Source organism: Ornithorhynchus anatinus, chromosome 8, assembly GCF_004115215.2.
Source record: "Ornithorhynchus anatinus isolate Pmale09 chromosome 8, mOrnAna1.pri.v4, whole genome shotgun sequence".
Classification (NCBI taxonomy): domain Eukaryota; kingdom Metazoa; phylum Chordata; class Mammalia; order Monotremata; family Ornithorhynchidae; genus Ornithorhynchus; species Ornithorhynchus anatinus.
This window is the reverse complement of record NC_041735.1, coordinates 36,747,202-36,767,592: the sequence shown is the minus strand read 5'-3', so window position 1 is coordinate 36,767,592 and position 20,391 is coordinate 36,747,202. Positions and strand designations below refer to the sequence as shown.

The 20,391-nt window shown below is 40.8% G+C and overlaps 1 protein-coding gene and 1 non-coding gene across 2 annotated transcripts in view; one reads left to right on the top strand and one right to left on the bottom strand.

Moving 5' to 3' along the window:
• Window positions 1–20,391, bottom strand: part of ULK4 (unc-51 like kinase 4) — a 497,317-nt gene that overhangs the window by 89,668 nt on the left and 387,258 nt on the right.
• LOC114813996 lies at window positions 13,601–13,738 on the top strand. Its single transcript, XR_003761739.1, has one exon. It is a non-coding gene; the product is annotated as a small nucleolar RNA SNORA7 (small nucleolar RNA).

Sequence of the window (20,391 nt, the reverse complement as noted above, 5' to 3'; positions counted from 1 at the left end):
AGGTGGTAAATGCAACCAGATTTGATGGCATTCCTGCCCAAATCTACAGACACGGAGAGCACCTAATGTTTAATGTCTGAAGAAATACCATCTGATTTCCTTGGTGCCTCCAAAATCATCATCTTCATGGAGAAAGTGAGCCATGGAAACTACTGAGGCATTTTACTGCTTTCCACGGCCAGCACGAACGTAGCAAGAATCCTTCTGGCTAGGCTCCTGAAGAATATAGTCGACCCGATTCAGTCCGATTCACAATGTGGCTTCAGACCAAAGCACAGCACACTGGATATATCTGGGAAGCTCAAGCAGAAACAAGTAGACACCACTCCTCACCCTTGGCTTTAAGGCACTCAATCAGCTCCCTCCCCGCTAACATCACTCTTTTCCCACTACAACTCAGCCCACAGACTTTGCTCCTCTAATACCTATCTACTCATGCTGTCTCAGTCTCACTTCTCTAGACATCGACCCCTTGCTCACTTTCTCCCTCTTGCCTAGAAGACCTTTTCTTGTCATCTAAGAAACCATACTTTACTTATCTCGAAAACCCTACTAAAATCATTTCTCCTTCATGAAGGCTTCCCTGACTAATCTCTCATCTCCCCATCACATCATCCATGAGCTTAAATCCAATGACTTAAGCATATAGTTTTTCATCCTATCCCCCCAGCATTTATGTACCTATCCTTATACTCAGTTCCTTTCCCTACCTGTAATTTATTTTGATGTTGCTCTTCCCCACTAGATTGTAAGATCCTCAAGGGAAGGGATTGTGTCTACTAATGCTATCTTTCTCTTCCAAGTGCGTATTACAGTGCTCTAAACCGGGAAGTGCTCAAAAATATTCCACTGCTTGACTGCTCAACCAAGCAAAATACAGGCAAAGAACAGGACACATCAAAACCACTACACTGCTTTTGAAGGCCAGACAAAGCCACTTCATTTCATCATTACACCTGAATTCTGGGACCTGCTTAATGCTGGCATGGCTTTATCAAATCTGAGTTATGGTGTCCAGTCCGACTCCTTCCCTCTCACCCAATGGCATAAAGCAGATCTATTCTAGCCTTCTGTTCCTAAGGATGCTGTGAGGGTTCTGGAGGTAGGAGTCAAAATATTATTTTGAGCCATTAAAAAATTATTTCAACTCACCAGGCATCATCAAATGACTCTGTGACAACAATCCAGAAATCACGGTACATAGATGAGTGTGCTCTTGAGGTGTTAACAAAAGAAGATATGTAAAGGACAATGAACCACTTCACAGAGCCAGCACAGCACTATGAACTCAAATAATATACACACTTAATCCAGTAAAACCCTAAACCCTAGCACACATTTTCATTGGCAGCAGAGAACTACATCAAATACTATTTACCATAGGCAGAACACTAATCCAATGATGTCCAGGCAGACAAAGAAATATAAAATACAGCAAAAAAGACCAAGATGATTTTGGGGGAGGTAATCGAGAATTGGAGGATGACGGAGCATCAAGCACCATGCCAACTTGAAGGTTTCTAACTCTTATCAGCACCCAACCTTCTCTACAGGGCTGAAACCTGGATCTGCTACAGAAACACATCCAACTACCTGAGCTATTTAACCAGAATCACCCATAAGTCAAACACCACCACATAGCAGGGCAAGAGAAGCAAGAGAGGCAGTGTGCCTAGTGGGTAGAGCATAGGCCTGCGAGTCAGAAGGACTTGGGTTCTAATCCAGGCTATTTGTCTGCTGTGTGATCTCGGGGAAGTCATTTACCTTCTCTGGGCCTCAGTTACCTTATCTGCACAATGGGGATGAAGACTGTGAGTCCTACATGGGACTTGGACTCTGTCCAACCTGATTAACTTGTATCTACCCCAAAGCTTAGTGCAGCGCCTGGAACATAGTAAGCACTTAACACATACCATTAAAAAATAGGCTACCTACAAGGTCATGCAAGGCGAAGACCCACATCGAGCAAGTGTTGATAGCTACAAGCTAGGCAGGAGACACGAAAACAGATGAGAGTGGAATATTTAAGCAGCCACTGGATGGTGAACTGAAAGGGAGTCAAACTTTTTAAAGACAGAGTGAAGTGCAGTGTCAAGCAATGCTGTATGTGGTACGAGGCCTCTGCAGCAAACTGACCAGTTTAGCAGGCAGCAGTTGACACATGGTTCTCCTTTCCTGGAGCCTTCTGCAATATCAAGAGGTCAAGCAGAAGACTGGAATGCAAGAAGAGCCTCTGATAGGTCCAACAAAAATCTATAGATGCACGCAATCTGGAAGAGTGTCAATCACACATCTGTGTTTTCAGTCACACCGATGAGCATGGAGAGGATTTCATTACTGTAGGTTAACACTTTCACAGTTGTGTCTCAGGATATTAAATATTCACCCAAATATTGCATGAAAATCAACATCATTTTTGCATGAAAAATGATAAAAGAAAAATTTCGGGGCAAGGTTTAGCTTAACAGTCTTCCCATTTTCCCCTTAACACTGCATCATTGGTTTTTTTATCACATTTACATAATTAAATTGCTAGGAGCATGTGTTTTAATTGGGATGGAAAGTACACATTATTTCTACTGTGTTAAAATTATTTGATGTTTGATTGAATTTCTAATGTTCAAATCACTGAGAACAGCAAAAGTGGAAGTATTCTTTCCCCATTTTTTGTAGCACATTTGACTTCTATATATTAATTCATCTTGGAGTAAATGCTAAAAAAAAACACCCAAAAACCAAAATGGGCAATCCCCTTCCTCTACACCCACCAGTGCTCCATAAATACTATTGACCGAATGATGAGACGAAAAGTACTACAAACCCATTTCTCATTCACTAATGCAGGAAAGCACTCTATTGAGCTTTTAGTTTTTATTGTAGAGCCTTCAGCTAACCATGTTGGAGGGAAAATGGCAACGTGAATAAGTGAAATTCCCAGACAATTCCCAAACTTCACTTTAGCCCCAATATTCAATTATCTTACCTGTGAATTCATTCATTCAATCAATGGTATTTATTGAGCACTTAACGGTGTGCAAAGCACTTAGAAGAGTACATTATAACAATAAACAGACACATTCTCTGCCCACACTGAGAAGCTTTAGCCAGGTTGCTAAATGGATACAGCATTGTCTGTCAACAAGTTCAATGCTCTCCACCCTTGCTGTCCACTGTTGACAGATAAGGAACAAAATGTGAGCAGCAGGACAGAAAAAGAAGAGTATAAAAGAGCCTTGATCATTAATAAACCTGATAAGCAGGCCCAAAATAACTGAGCTGATGGGCGACAGAAGTCTTCAAAGTTGCCTGCCATCCAAAAAACCTTCTCAACTGGTTTTCTGAAAACAAGACACCTTACTAAGAGTAAAGAAACATGTATATCTCAAGGTTCAGTTCAGTTTTCCTTCCAGCTCATTTACAAAGGCTGATACAATTTTTTCTTCTATCCTTAATGCTCAGGCTATTTCCATCTGAGCCTGTGTAAAATATACTCAGAGCATGGAACCACCATGTTTACTTAAGGTGCATGACTAGGTTGGTGGCTGAATAATAATGTTGGTATTTGTTAAGCGCTTACTATGTGCAGAGCACTGCTCTAAGCGCTGGGGTAGATACAGGGTAATCAGGTTGTCCCACATGAGGCTCATAGTTAATCCCCATTTTACAGATGAGGGAACTGAGGCACAGAGAAATTAAGTGACTTGCCCACAGTCACACAGTTGACAAGTGGCAGAGCCAGGAGTTGAACCCATTACCTCTGACTCTGAAGCCCAGGCTCTTTCCACTGAGCCACGCTGCTTATTGTTCACCCTAATGGCGAGGGGCCAGAAAAAATGAACCACCATGTTTTCATGGACACAGTGTGCAAGGGTGCCAAAGATTCTCTCTGAAAGATATTCACACTCGAGGAAGATGCAGTATCACGGATGGAGGGTATCAACCCAAAATGAAGGGCAACTCTACTACAACGGTGTCTCTTGCATTTATGCATTCATTTAGTCCATCCTCAACATAAATGCCTCACTGATTGTGAATATTTCTATGCCTGCCTTCCCCGCTAGAGAATAAGCTCTTTGGAGTCAGGGGACATGTGTCTTGGGCTTCTTCTGTGCTTCTCATAGCTTGGTTCAATGCCATTTATCCAGGAGTCACTCAAAAACTACCATTACTATTACAATTTTTACGTTGCCCGTGTTCACCAACAATGAGAAATAAACTCAAGCAATTAACATGTTTCTGACCCGTGTCCTTCCTTTAAGCTACCAAGTTGTGGCCACTCTTTATGTAAATTGGTTTGTGAATTAGAAAGCAGCTCACTGTGCTAATTATGAACAAGCCACCAAAGGGTAAAAAAGAAAGTACAGTCTCTAATCTCAGCAGGTGTGATTAATTGATCATTTGTTGCATATAAGAATCAGCATAGCCTAGTGGATAGAACACTGACCTGGAAGTCAAGAAGGACCAGGCTCTGCCAGTAGTTTGCTGCGTGACCCTGGGCAAGTCGCTTAACTTCTCTGTGCCTCAGTTACCTCAGCTACACAATGGGGATTAAGACTGTGAGCCCCATGTGGGACATGGACTGCGTCCAACCTGATTAGCTTGTATCAACTCCAGTGCTTAGAACAGTAACTGCACATAGTAAGTAGTTAATAAGTGTCATAAAAAATAATAATTTCTAAGTACACTTTGGACTAGACAAGAGGCAATCTTTTGCAAGATAATTATGAACGGGAATAAACTGGGACAGTGGATTGTGGAAACCATCTCAAAACGTTTGGTGAGACTTATATGGGGAAATCAAAGAGACAGGTAATAATTAATCAATTAATGTATTTATTGAGCATTTACTCTATGTGGAGCACTGTATTAAGCACTTGGTAGAGTACAATACAACAAAATCAGTGGAAAGAGCACAGGTCTGGGAGTCAGAAGGACCTGGGTTCTAATCCTTGCTCTGCCATTTGTCTATGTGACCTTGGACAAGTCACTTTACTTCTCTGAGCCTCAGTTACCTCATCTGTAAAATGGGGATTTAGACTGTGAGGCCCCACGTGGGGCAAGGACTGTGCCCAACCTGATTGGCTTGTATCTATCACAGTGCTTAGTACAGTGCTTGGTACATAGTAAGCACTAAACAAATACCATTAAAAATTTTTGTAGACATGCTCTCTGCTAAAATTTGATCTCTTCCAACTCTGGTTTGTGTCAAAGTTGCTAGATCTCCCTGCCAGGTCTTACAAACAATCTTTATCCTTTTTGCTACAATGGCAAAGAGATCAGCATATTTTGAAGGAAATAGCTGACCAGGAGGCATTTATAATCTCATATCAAGATCTGTTGCCATTACATGTCAAGTTTCTAACGGGTTCCTTCTCTCTATTTTACAATCAAAGCTGGTTTAGAGATGTCTAATAATTGAGATATTGCTACTGTTATTAGAAAGTTAGAGTCGCATAAAAAAGTACATAAGCAGCTATAGCCTAATAAAAAGTAAAATCAACAAAAAGAAAGCTACTGACAAGCTGTTGTCTTTTAATTTGAATTCTCATGAGTTCACATCACATTTTAATTGCACATAACAATAAATAAGCCTCTGTCGCTTGCATCTTCTCAAAGAGCGAATGCTAATTTTCATTCTGTTTTCAACCTCATGCTTTAAGAAAAGATTATTGTCAGGAAAAAAAAAACCCACTGAAAACAATGAGTTCTGCAAACTAGATGAATTTTTATGCGGTCTTCAATTTTATTTTACAAGCTTTAAATGAAAGGCATTATAACCCACTTAAGGGACACTAACAATCACATGACCATGTGCAATACTGTGAGATGATTTTTATATCTTATATAAAGATTTTAGTTCTCTTTCCTTTTCACAGATTTCATTTCAATCATCATTATTTTATCAACACTGAGGGAAGGCACACTTGACATTTAAGTCACACTAACTCTTGATTAGTGTCAGTTCTCACTTCTGAAAATTCATTAACAGAATACTGATTATAATATACCTTTTATTTTCCCACCACATTTCTTCAAAGAACCTCAAGACAACTCACAAATATTGCCTTATTCACCCTCTCTGCCCCCCTAGGAGGAAGGAAGGAGGTGGTAGGTGTTATCTCCATTTTACAGATGAGGAAATTGCGTTCTGTAGGAAATCAACAAAAGAGCAGAGAGCATAAGCCAGATTCCTTGCCTCCCCAAATACTGGTCTCTCCACTACTTAAACACAACTGCTTGCATCTCCATGTGATCATCATTGAGGAGGAACCAAGTCCACATGTCCTACTGCTAAAGGGGGAAAATGGCCACTCTTCATCTTCAGAGTCCTCCTGAGACCTCATCTCCTCCAGGAGACCTTCCCCGAGTAATCACTAATCTCTCCACTTTATATCCCCCAAAATGCCACTTCAGCCCTCACAGCTAAACTGGGTAGGATATGTGAAAGAGAATGGCTGATGGTAGGATACTCAAATGGCTCCTGTATTCTGACCTAAAATTGGGACACTCAAAGAAAAGGGGACAGCTTGTTATCAGCATGGAATGTGTCTACCAATGCGGCACACAGTAAGCACTCAATAAATTCCACTGATTGAGTGGTTGGCAGGGGACCTATGGATGATACTACATCTCAATCAAGAACTGGGAGATAACTGCTGCAGAGAGGCCAGCATGAAACTGGCAATCGAGAAAAGAGCAGTTCTTCAGGAGCAGATACTTTGAAACGTTCATGAGACAAGGAAGAAAAACTAATACTGCACTGGGTGCAATGAATGACACAATATGACAGCACAAAAAATGACAGCCTTAAAACGTACCTATCTCACTGTTCCTAATTTAACAATCCTGCCTCTGTCCCCAGCTTACACTGGTCCTCCAGCTTGGAAGTCCCTTCTTCCCCAAATCCTAGAGGCCACAGCTCTCCCCTCTTCTCATATTTAAAGCTCTCTTAAAATCCCACTAACTCCAGCAAGCCTTCTCTGATTAATTTCTCGCATCCCAATTCCTAAAAGTTGATCAGTCATCTTTAGCACTTAGATACTTCCTTTTTTATGGTATTTGCTAAGTGCTTACTATGTGGCAGATACTAAGTGCTGGGGTAGATGCAATCTAATCAGGTTGGACACAGTCCATGCCTCACATGGAGCTCACAGTTTTAATCCTCTTTTTATAGACGAGGTAATTGAGGCCCAAAGAAGTGATGTGACTTGCCCAAGATGACACAGCAAGCAAATGGTGATGGGACTAAAACCTAAGTTTAGGACTAAAATCTGAGTCCTTCTGACTCCCAGGCTGATGCTCTAACCCCTAGGTCAGGCTGCTTCTCACTGCTGCTTCTTAACAATCATACCTCAAGGTATATCCTTAATATGCTCCCCAAGAGCCCAGAAATACTGTGAAATGTCTTATAGCAGAGTCTGGTTTCCCAGAGACTTAAATACAATTAGGCCACATTCTGGAACCAGGCCGACATGATCTAGCTCTTAGATGTAATTTAAAAAAGTGCTTAGTACAGTTCTCTGCAATCAGTAAGCACTCAGTAAATACAACTGACTGGCTAAAAAAGACACACTCCCAGCCTCCTCTTCTTTCTTCCACTACCAATCTATCAGTGTATTTATTGAGTGCTTACTAGGTGCAGAGCATTGTACGAAGTGCCTGGGAGAGTATAGTACAACAGAATTAGCAGATATGTTCCCTGCCCATAACAAGCTTACAGTCTAGAGGTCCTTATTGGACTATTACTATGAACCCCAAACAAAGACCCCTGCGAAAGATGAACTCATCTTCCCTCCCAAATCCATTTTTTTCCACCAAATTTCCCCACCAAAGTTGACCTTTCTCCACCCTCTCTTCACCCTCCCTGTCAGATCTGAACCATGGCATTATCTCTCATTCCTTTCAACTTTCTTTCAACTCTCATATCCAGTCTTTTACTAAATGCTATCAATTTTTCCTCATTTCCTGAAACTGCTTCTTTCTGTCCATTCAAATCATCACCACCATCACCACTCTGGTCCAGATGTTCAGCATAAGCCAGCTTGACTCCTGAATCAGCCTCCTCCCTGGTCTCCCTTCCTCCAGCCTCTCCTTCTTCCAGGCTACATTTCCCTCTATTGATCAGCTCGTCTTTCTAAAACATCATTCTGTACCCATCTCCCCAGGCTCAAAAACTTTCCTCTCAACATCAAGCAGAAACTCCTAATGATTGCCTCTCTGGGATTCCATTATTTCTCCCCTATTAGCTAGCCACTCTCTTCTCCCACAAAAGCCCTACTTGCAATGACCATTCCTCTCAATCTCAACTTCACTCTGTATCTCGTTCTCAAATTTGCCAACTATGATGCCTGGGCTTCACCCTTCTTTCTGCATGTAACTTCCTACCCGCTGTATGCTTCCCGACAAAACAGCTCTCCCCATCTATGAAACCCTTCTGAGATTCCATCTTCCCCCCGGACACATCCTCTCTTCTATTATCTCAGTCTTTTTGCACCACTTGCTTTCTACAGCAATTCTGTACATGTCTTTACGTACTGTACTATCTGAGGCACTTCCTCCTATTTGCAAATTATTTGACATCTCTTTCACCCCCGATTAGACTGTAAGCCCATCAAACGGCAGGGACTCTCTCTATCTGTTGCCGACTTGTTCATTCCAAGCGCTTAGTACAGTGCTCTGCACATAGTAAGCGCTCAATAAATACTATTGAATGAATGAATGAATGAATGAATGAAAGATTCCTTTGCCCAGGGATGGTGTCAAGTGCTTAGTTCAGTTCTCTGAATACAAAAGGTGCTCAATAAATATTATTGACTGAACAGTCATAATGGGAGGGGAGAAACAAGGGACAGTTTAAGAGTTTAAAGAGTGCAGGGTGGTGGGTGGACTTGGGGAGACTGAGGATGGGGAGGAGGGAGGTTACCATGGAATACTGACACATTTATTTCATTTTCAATGATGGTAAAGTCCACTACTCTAAGAAATAGCATGGGCCTGAGAGTCAGAAGACTTGAATCCTGAACCTGGCTCTGCCACTCGTCTGCTCTGTGACCTTGGGCAAGTCACTTAACTTCTCTGTGTCTCCGATACATCATCAGTAAAAGGGGGATTAAGTCTGCAAGGCCTATGTGGGATAGGGACTGAACCCAACCTGAATATCTTGTATCTACCTCAGTCCTGTAGGTCTTACCTCAGTAAGGTACCCTGACACACAGTGAGTGCTTAACAGACACCATTAGAAAACAAAAAACAAAACAAAAAAAACAACAAAATGTCTCTGTCATATAAATACATTGATGAAGCCACATTTCTAACTAATAATTGATTGGGAACAAAATTCTGTATAATTTTGGTAAAAATAGGTTATTAGATCTTTGTTTAACTAACCAGTCCTCCAATACAATTATTTTATGAGAAAATTGGTTCTGATTTATATAAAATGTTTTGACATAACAACTTTTGTTCAGGAACCAACTCTGCTGTGGATCCATGAACTGAATTTGAAAAGTTTCCACTATATATGACCGGTTGAAGAATACGTTAAAAAAAAAAACTCCACTAAGAAAATATTTTCAACTTGTAAGTAAAAAAATCCCAAAATACACAAGAATTCATACAACTTGGAACTTTGCTTTCTTCAGATTATCACTTTTTAAACCATCCACTTACTTCTAGTTGAGAGTATGTTTAAAGAGAGACAAGTATACATGTGCATGCATACGCACACACACACATAACCCACCCCACCACACTTTTTCTCTGAGGAGTTTCAAATTTTTCCAAGATTCTTAAGCTCACAAAGCCCCACATGTAAAATTTACACGAGCCAATACTCTGAATTTATCTTCAAAGAACTCCAATTGCAATTCTCTCTAATTGGAGCTTTTTTTTTTAATGCCTGGCAAAATACTGAAAAAGAACACCAATCCCAAAGTAAAGATCTATTCTTCTCTTCAGAGAAGTAAAAGAAGAGTTCCACAATGATTGCAACCTGATTTCAATGCAGAGTTTCATTAACTTTAAAGTTCTTATCTACAAGGATGATCAGTTATAAGCTAAGTAAAATGAGCTCACTAAATTCAACCAATTCTTACTGCATCTTTCCAATTTCCTGACACTGAAATATAACATTTGTAGGCATATTAGGATAATAAAGTAAAAAAACCCTTCTATTTTGAACCACATTCAATACCAATATCATAATTTAAAATGACTCATCTACTAGACATATAAAACACTCTCTCTACCAGGCATATAAAACACTCCCCTAATACTTCAAAAGGTATTCAATCTATTTTGCAGGTAAAATCACCGACAGAGGAGAGTTGATGGCCAGACCCACAGAATACATGCATCAATCAATCAAAGGTACTTATTGCATCACTGGAATGTCCCAGGCTTCAAATTGAGAGTTTATATTTTTGTGCAACCACCTGACTCTAAGCAAATTTACAGAGGATTTCACAGATTTATCACAATTTATCTAAAAACTGGCCAAGGAAACTGCCTTAACCGCAATTTTGATTCTGAAATTGGATCTTTGAAAATTTATACTAGTTTTCCCCTACCCTGAACAATATGAGTAGCCGGAATACTCTTATAAATTGAGCACTCACTAGGGGCAATTCACCGTATGAAGTATAGGGGAAATACAAAGCGTGATAGAGTAATTCCAGCTACTGATAATTAACCAGGGTGAGGCGGTTGGTGGAGGTGGTCTTTCAGGAGGGCTTGGAACCTGGCGAGGGATATGGCCTGTCAGAATTGGGGAGGCGGGGAGTTCCAAAACCAAAAAACAATGGGAGTGAGGGAGTAATGAGTCAGGTACTCAGAAAGCAGCTGGGGAGGAACAGAGAGCTGGTTGGAGAGTAGTGGAGTAAGAGAACAAATTACTAAGGAAGAGTGAGTTGGTAGAGAGCCTTGAAGCCAATGGTGAGGACTTAGGTTGGGGAAGACCTTTTGGAGGAGATGCGATTTTAAAAAGGCTCTGAAGGTGGGGAGAGTTGTGGCTTGTTGTATATGAAGGGGGAGGGAATCCCAGGTCAGAGGAAGTAATTTAGAGAAGCAGCATGGCCTAGTGGATAGAGCATGGGCCTGGGAGTCTGAAGGACATGGGTTCTAATCCTCACTCGGCCAACTGCTGTGTGATTTTGGGCCAGTCACTTCACTTCTCTGTGCCTCAGTTACCTCATCTGTCAAATGGGGATTAAGATTGTTAGCCCCATTTGGGACAGGGACTGTGTGTAATATGATAAGTATGTATCTACACTTAGTACAGTGTCTGGCATGTAGTTAAGTGCTTAACAAATACCACAGAAGAAAAGAAAAGGACAAAGGACCGGCAGCAAGATAGATGAGATTGAAGTATAAAGAGAAGGTTGGGGTTAGAGGACTGATGTCTCTGGGCTGGCTACAAGTCAGAAACTGCAAGGTAAGGTAGGAGGGAAGAACTGATGGTAGTTTAAAGCTGATGGAAAGCAACTTCTGTTTCACATGGAGGTGGATGGGTAACCCCTGGAGGTTCTTTAGGAGTGGGGAGACAGATGATTTTTTTTGACAAAAATGATCTGGGCAGAAGAGTGAAGTATGGGCGGAGTGGAGAGAGACAGGAGGCAGGGAGGGCAGCGAGGAGGCTTGAAGCACTAGTCGAGATGGGATACAAGTGTTTGAATCAGTGTAGTAGCAGTCTGGGTGAAGAGAAAAGAGCATATTTTAGTGACGTTGTGAAGGTAGAACTGACAAGATTTTGTGATAGATTGAATGTGTGGGTTAAATAAAAGGGATGAATCAAAAATAATGCCACGGTTATTAGCTTGTGAGACAGCTTGTCTACAGTGATGGGAAAACTGGGTAGAGGCCAGAGTTTGGGTGGCAAGATGAGTTCTCTTTTGGATAGGAAGGTGATTTGTACAGCAGTGTATAGCATAGATTGGAGAGGAGGAGAGGCTGGAGGCAAGGAGATAGAGGCTCATAAAATAGTCTAGCCATGATATGACCAGAGTTTACACCAGTGGTAATTTGTGTGCAGAGAAAGGAGTGGGTTTGGGATCCTTATCTAAAAGAAATGATAGTAGATTGAATGTGAGAGTTGAAGGACAGCTAGGAGTCAAGAATGATGTCACGGAAGTGGGGTGGTACGGGGGGGATGGTATAGTGTTATTGCCTGAGAAAAGAAAGTTAGGAGAATGGGCAAATTTAGAGGGGGAAAGTGGGTAGTTTTGTTTTAGGAAAATTTGAGGTGAGAGTAGTTGAAGTCATGCAAGTGAATGAGCTACCTGAGAGAGTGAGTATACAGCAAGAAGAGTTGGGAATCCAAAATAGAGCTCTGAGGGCCATGGACAGTTAAGGGATGCGAGTCAGAAGAGTAGCCAGTGAATAAAATTGAGAAGGAATTAGCAGAGATGTAGGAGAGGAACCAAGTTAGTACTGTGACAGCAAAACCAAGGTCAGTGTTTTAAGGAAGAGGGCAAGGTTAATCATATCAAAGAAAACCAAGAGAGTAAGGAGAAATAGGACAGGATAGAGCCCACTGGATTTGGTTAAAAGAAGGTCATTGGCGATCAGAGAAGTGCAGTCCTGGTGGAATAAAGGTCAATGTTTTAAGGAAGAGAGCGAGGTTAACCGTATCAAAGAATGCCAGAGATTAAGGAGAAATAGGACAGAATAGAGCCCACTGGATTTGGCTAAAAGGAGGTCATTGGTGATCACAGAGAATGCAGTCCCAGTGGAATGAAGGGGTTGAAAGACTTATCGCAGTGGGGCAGCAAGAGAGCTGGTGGTGAGGAATGTTTATTTATTGTTATACTGTACTCTCCCAAGTGTTTAGTACAGTGCTTTGCACACAGTAAGTGCTCAATAAATATGATTGAATGAACAAATGAAAAAGTGAAAGCAGGGGGAGTAAATGGCTCATTCTTGGAGGTCCGATAGGAAAGGGAATGGGGACATGGGGTGATAACTGGAGGGTTGTAGGATTGAGAGAGGGCTGTTTCAGTAAGGGGGAAGATGCCACCAGAGAGTGAGAGATTGGGTAAGACTAGGATTACCAGATGCCCCAGCTTTCTCAGAACAATCCTAGATTTTGGGAACTGTACCAGGGTACCAGAAAGCGTTCTAAAGATCTGTTCTTTTAAACCACAGGTCAAATGAGCAGCAGTAGGCAAAAAGAACAGGTAGATCCTGGGCAGAATCAGGAAGGGATCATACAAAAGGCACAGTTCTTCCACTACTGAAAAATACCAACCACACCTATAATTCCACATGCCATTCTGAATGCTGCATTTAAAAAGGGACATAAGAGGTATGGAAAAAATTGAGAGATGTGCGATGATCAAAGGATGGAGACATCTCTGTACGAGGGCAGACTGAACAGATTAAAACTCTCCAGTCTGAAAAGATGAAAGTTGAGAGGTGACATGAATGAAGCCTACCAAAAAACTGAAAGGTATAGACAGAACACACAGAATTGCTGCTCACCAAACCCCACAATAAGAGGATGAGGGGACATCTATTGAAAGGCTGAGGGTGGCAGGTGAAAAAAATAGAATAGGAAACCCTTCTTTACCCAGTCTGTGATATGCATGTGCCACAGGGTATTGAACCCCTCTCAGGATCATGCCTGGAGAGTTGCCAGTACTCCACCAGTCTCAGCTACGGGAGGGAGAGTCAAGCAGAGGCCTGTCCATTCCATTCCTAGCTTGGCCAGTGGCTAGCAAGTGGAAGGCGATCTGTTACAAGTCAAAACTCACCTGTGCTGGGCAGCAGCGGCATGGGTGAGATTCAAGAAAGGAAACTCAAGTTTACTGTATGGAAGAAGGCAGTGGCAAACCACTTCTGTGATTTTACCAAGAAAACTCTATGGATACACTATCAGAAAGATTGCTGATGGAGGTGGGGCACTCTGGAAGAGATGTGTCCATAGAGTCGCTATGGGTCGGAGACGACTCGACAGCATAAGACAAGATAGTGAACAGGCCAAATATATTAATAAGTTAAAAGGCGCTTTGGATATATAAATGAAGAAGTAATCCATCCTTTAGTAGTTACTAGAGGTAAAGTTAAAGCTTTGTGATATTTGATGGTCCACCCCTAACCATGAGAATGGAAGTCAAGAGGAATAACTATCACATGGATCTTTCATGCAACCTTTTGCCTCTTTGGGAGACATAATACTGCGGCTCCACAAACTCCATATCTGTTCAGCTATGGACTGGGCCCTTCTTACAAGAGGGATGGAGGAATCAGTGAGAGATGGAATAACCGTGAAACCCAAAAGAATCTCAGGGAGAGAAGAGGAAGAAAGGGTGTCCATGTTGAGGAAATGAAAGTCCTAGTCTGAACTTCAAAAAACATGGTCTTATACAAGGAGAGACCTCTGATTTCCTCCCAGAGTTCTGGTCACACAAATAAATCATGGGGGTTTTTCAGGAGTTTTTCTTCCCAGGGTCTCCTAGTGAAATTGTGGAACCTAGGATATATTATTCCTTTAACTGTCATAATTTTTCATTAAGTAATAATATTTTTCCCTTGAAGTAAAAAATATATATTTATATATTTTACTTTGAGGAAATTATATATATATATATATGTATGGGGGGAGGGGTATATGTACCACTAAGGCCATGTATCATACTGAAAAATGAGACAGATTACTTTGACCATCTTGCCATTATTAAACACTGATATAAATTTTGAATGCCATACCAGATATAATCCCATTCATACAAACATTTTTATAATTCAAAAGTTCTCAAGATAAATGAGAGTTGCAGAGATCAATTCTTCACTAAGAGAAATCTTTTTCCATACTTCATAGTAACCCGCTATTCATCATATAGAACATTTCTTAAAGAAGCTTAGAAGATAAAAAAGATAAGCAGAGAGAAAAAAAGCTTTTGTAAAGTTATAACTTTCTCACTTTCACTATCTCTCAAGAACACACTTGTGGCCCTGAGCTGTAAATGGTTTTGATAAACTTCATTAACTTAATTATATCTTCATATTAGTAGCAAAGTTGTGTTTGCGAGAGGATTTTCTCTTCTTCCTGTGAAATGGTCAGAAAAACCCAAGCAGTGACAAGGGTAGTCCAATTCAGCAAGGCTAGATCATTCTTTCTAGAATTCAGGAATGACAAGGGAAAAGGGAATAAAGAAACTGGAGAAATAAAACTCGGAAAATAAGAAGGAAAAGAGAAGCAGAGATTAGGTTCCTTGGAAAGACAGGAACTTCAGAATTATTATTTTAGGTTTACTAATTTCCAATAAGTCATTCTCTTAGATCACTATGAACAAAAAGGAAATGAACAATGCAACACAATTCCAGGATGCCACTTGATATTCCTCCTCTCCTCTGCTATGCCCTAAGGTCCCTCACTCCTTCAGCAACTCCAAGTCATTGCTCAGTTGATAAAGTTCTGCTCATTCACCTCCAAACGCTATATTCTAAATGATAAAAGCAGAGGACACCATTAAGCCCCTTGAAAGGGTGGAGCCTGATTTTCAACATGCTCTGCAACAACATGTGATTCTCAGCTGATATTTTCAAAGGTAATCTTTACAGGGGACAACATTTGATGCCAGTCATAAAAAAATTGATCCCTTCTAGTGTTTATCTTAGCATATGCAAAGTGCTACACTTAATTTACTGAGGTTTTACCTGGGATCCTTTTAAAGTGGGTCATCCCTCTCTCTGAATGAAGTATGTTTCATAAGAAGGCTTCCAGGCAGGTCGATTTCGGAATAGCATTCAGAGTAATGCAGTCAACTTCCATTGATAAAGGGAGTTTTAAAAACATATCTTATAAGGTTGCAAATGAAAAAGCATAATCAGTGCAATGCTTGTATGCAAATAAAGAGATATATTCTTATATTGCATCATCTGAACGACTCAACTAAGCATCGCGAGTCGGAGACAGCATCTGCCATGCTAAATTTAGGAAAATAATTCACAGTCCATAGAACAGTTCATCACTATAGATTACATTTGTTATAAATTTATAATGATGTTCATATAAAAACATTACATTTTAATAGTTTCAAGAAATTACAGGATTTGGCTTCTATAAATGTTTAACTAGCATTGCTTCATATTTCAAATGTTGTTCATTTTATTATAAGAAATGCTTAAATGAAGGACTGAGCTTTTCTTAAAAAAAGTCAACAGTCTTAAAACATAAGCTCTGGGTCCACATAGAATTTTAGCCAATCACTCCTAACTCTCAAGAAACACAAAACCTTACAGTCTCCATGGCAGAATCCCACAGATGGACTGGACATGAAGACATTATTCCTCCATAGTTGTAGGACATCACTGTTGAACCACCCCAGACAAACAAGAATTTACTCTCCAGAACATGAGAGGCCAACTTCCTTGGGTAGTTCATTCAAATATCTAACAATCTCCACTGACAGGAAACTTTCCTCTACACCTAACCCAGTTCTCTCACTGTGCAGTTTAACCTCATTTCCTCTTGTCTACTAGATCATAGGCTCCTCTTGGACTCTATCCCGTAAGCTCTTCTGGACGGTAAGCTCCTTGTGGGTCGAGAATTTATCTACGAACTCTGCTGTATTGTACTGTCTCAAGTGCTCACTACAGTACTCTGCACACACAGTAGACACTCAATAAATCCCACTGATTGATTAGGGAGGAACAATGTCTGCGAGCTATTGTACTCTGACAACTGTTTATACAGTAGTCTGCGCAGAGTAAATGCTCAAAATATACTATTTATTGATTCTGTCCTTAATAGAGATGGAGAATAACAGCTCACCATCTACTGTGTAAGAATCTTGCATGTACATGAATGGCACAGAACTCCCTTAAGCTTCTCTTCAGGCTAAGTCTTCATCTTATGACCCCTTCATAAGCATGGCTCAGTGGAAAGAGCCCGGGCTTGGGAGTCAGAGGTCATGGGTTTGAATCCTGACTCTGCCACTTGTCAGCTGTGTGACTGTGGGCAAGTCACTTAACTTCTCTGGGCCTCAGTTACCTCATCTGTAAAATGGGGATGAAGATTGTGAGCCTCACGTGGGACAACCTGATTACCCTGTATCTACCCCAGTGCTTAGAACAGTGCTCTGCATATAGTAAGCACTTAACAAATACCAACATTATTATTATCAAGTTCCTGATCACACTCCTAACCTGTTTTTCTCAGCAGAAAAACTAGTTTCCCTAGGGGAAATCAAGACTTCACCAAATTGACATTTAGAAGTAGTCACAAGGATATGTCAAAGAAACAGCTGGTAATCTGAAGTTGATTGAGCAAAGAGAAAGAAGGCTGGAGAAGAGGATGACGCCTTCGAATTTCCTTAATAAAATGGAAGAGGAAAAAAAGACAAGGATCCCCTTCTTTGTCACTGATGCCTTCCTTTTTGATCCTTTATGGATCTATTATTTAGCTCTCTCTTCCTAAAGTGAGAAGACAGTGAGCAGTCTTCTGGAATTACGGATATTATGATTAGTTGATGAAATCTGAGGAAGTACAGCAAGTGCAAGAAAAGTAAGCAGAGAAATGGAAACAACAATAAATGTAGCAATCAGTTTCTGAAACAAAAGGGTGATGCTGTGAGAAGCAATTCTAGACTCATCTGCTGAACAGCTAAGAGTTCATAGCAAAAATCAACACACTGAGCCACTGAGCTTTACCAAAGTAAAAAATCAACACAGGGTACAAACAGAAATTTTGGTTCTGATTCTCCTCATGACTGAAATATCAAGAGATGATTATGGCAATAAAGGAGAGGGTTGAGGGGGGAAGGGGCCTATTTCCTTCTGCAGAGATGTTTTTCACATTGGGAAATAGGACAGGTTGTCTGGAGAGGACCCCAGGCCGGGAGAGGGCAGGACACTGACAAAATAGAAAAGGGATTTTTTTTCATACAGTTCTAGAAAATTGATTCATCCTAACTCTACCCACTCTTCTACCTTCCCAAACCATGCTGCCCACCATGGTGGCTTTGAAACCCTTCCCCAAGATGATTCAGATAAATAATAATAACTGTGGTATTTGTTAAGCACTTATGTGCCAGGCACTGTACTAAGACCTGAGGTAGATACAAACAAATCGGGTTAGGTGCAGTTCCCGTCCCACATGGGGCTCACAGTCTTCACCCCCATTTTACAGATGAGGTAAATGAGGCCCAGAGAAGTGAAGTGACTTGCCAAGGTCACACAGCAGACAAGTGGCAGAGTCGGGATCAGAACCAATGACCTTCTGACTTCCAGGCCAGTGCTTTTATCCACTCTGCCAGGCTGTTTCTCTGACTTCTTTTCTACTTCTTGTCAGGAATACACACAAAACACATACACACAAACACACACATAAACACAATGTCATACAGATCCATCAACAAAGATTTCCAGTTGGAACAAATCTAAAGTTATATGCACAGAGACTTTTAACCTTTCCTGGGGACACATACAGACATGAGAGAAGCAAAGCATGAGGAATATACGACTGGAGAGGGAAAATGACACAGAAACCTAGAGGAAAAATGGAAAGTGAGGAAAGAGAAAGAATGGGAGGTAGTGCACTATCCATCTACCTTGGGTAAGGAATGGGTAATTTCTGAAGACAGGCCATGAATTTAAGCCTGGTGTGGACAGGGATTGTCTCTCTTTATTGCTGAATTGCACTTTCCAAGCACTTAGTACAGTGCTCTGCACATAGTAAGCACTCAGTAAACACGATTGAATGAATGAATTGCAACAGGTTAAGGTAATACAGCAGAATTTTGTGGTCCACAAGACGATGCCTCCTAAAAATGGCTGGGTGGTCCCTATGGATTTCACGTATTTGCCAATTATCTCTAAAGCTAAATGATTTGGGTGCGCAAGATGGACACTGTTGTGATACTTGTTAAAAAGTGCACTTTTAGCATAATTCCCTTTATTTCACTAGAATTTTAAATCAATGTGTCAAATAACTGATTTCCAAAAATGGATCTTTCATTAGACTTCTGATACGTTTGGATACTAAAGCAATCAGTGGTCAGGTTTAAAGTCAGGCTTGCTACTCAGTCATTTCTGAAAAGTTTTAGATCAGCAACGCCACTATGAAAAGCAACTGCGCAGATATGACAAGGGACTGGACAGTGGTCTTGTAAACAAGGAGGCATCAAAAATTCGGAAAGCGGTCACAAATGCAGGTAGTGTTCTTGTTAATGGTATTTTTTAAGTGCTTACTTTGTGTTAGGCACTGTTCTAGGCTCTGGGGTAGATACAAGGTAATCAGGTTGATTACAGTCCCTGTCCCAACATGGGTCGCACAGTCTTAATCCCCATTTTCCAGAAGAGGTAACAAAGGTACAGGGAAGTGAAGTGACTTGCCCAAGGTCACATAACAAACATGTGGTGGAGCTGGAATTATAACCCAGGTCCTTCTGATTCCCAGGCCGGTGCTCTTTCCACTAGACACATTGCTTCTGCTGGTTTTGGTTTAGTAATCAATCAATCATATTTATTACTGTGTGCAGAGTGTTGTATTAAGCTCTTGGGAGGGTCAAATACAACACAGTTGGTAGACACGTTTCCTGTCAACAAGAGCTTACTGTCTATAGACCGAGACAGACAATGTAAATAAATTACAGATGTGGACATGAGTGCTTGGGGCTGAGGGTGGGGAGAATACCAGGTGCAAATCTAAATGCAAGGGAAATACAGAAGGTAATGGGTGAAGAGGAAATGAAGGTTTAGTTGGGGAAGGCCTCTTGGAAGAGACGTGGTTTTAATAAGGCTTTGAAGGTGGGGAGAGTAATCACCTGTCAGATAGGAAGAGGGAGGGCATATGGGCAAGGAGTCAGCTGTGAGATAGATGAGATCAAGGTAAATTGTGTATGTTGGCATTAGAATAGCAAAGTGTGTGGGCTGAGTTGTAATAAGAAATCAGAGAGCTAAGGGAGGAAGAGAAACAAAGAGGAGTCCAAATTTGGAAAAGTTATCCTCCCCACCCAGCCAAGGAAATTGACAAGGAAATAGGATATAGTTCTCTGCTTCATGTATACAAAAGATAAGAAGAAGGAATATGGAAAAAATGTGTCTAACAGATATCAAGTGAAAAACTTAGACTATCAATTAGAGTGACTAGTTATTCAACATGTCGGAGAGTGATTTAAAACATATTTATTTATAACTTGCCTTTTAATGCCAAGAAATTTGAATCCCATAAACTCTTTCCCACCTAATAAAACTCGTCATTTAATAAACGAGATAGAGTGTAGGAAATAAAGTAGAAATTCAGGATTTCAAAAATGACAGAGATTTTGCTCAAAAATGGAACAGGCAAATCAACTCTATGACAAGACTGTGAGACAGAAAAAGAAGCAGAATTCTATGGGGAACAAAGACCGACATCATGGTAAAGTGAGAACTGAAAACAAAATATGTAAT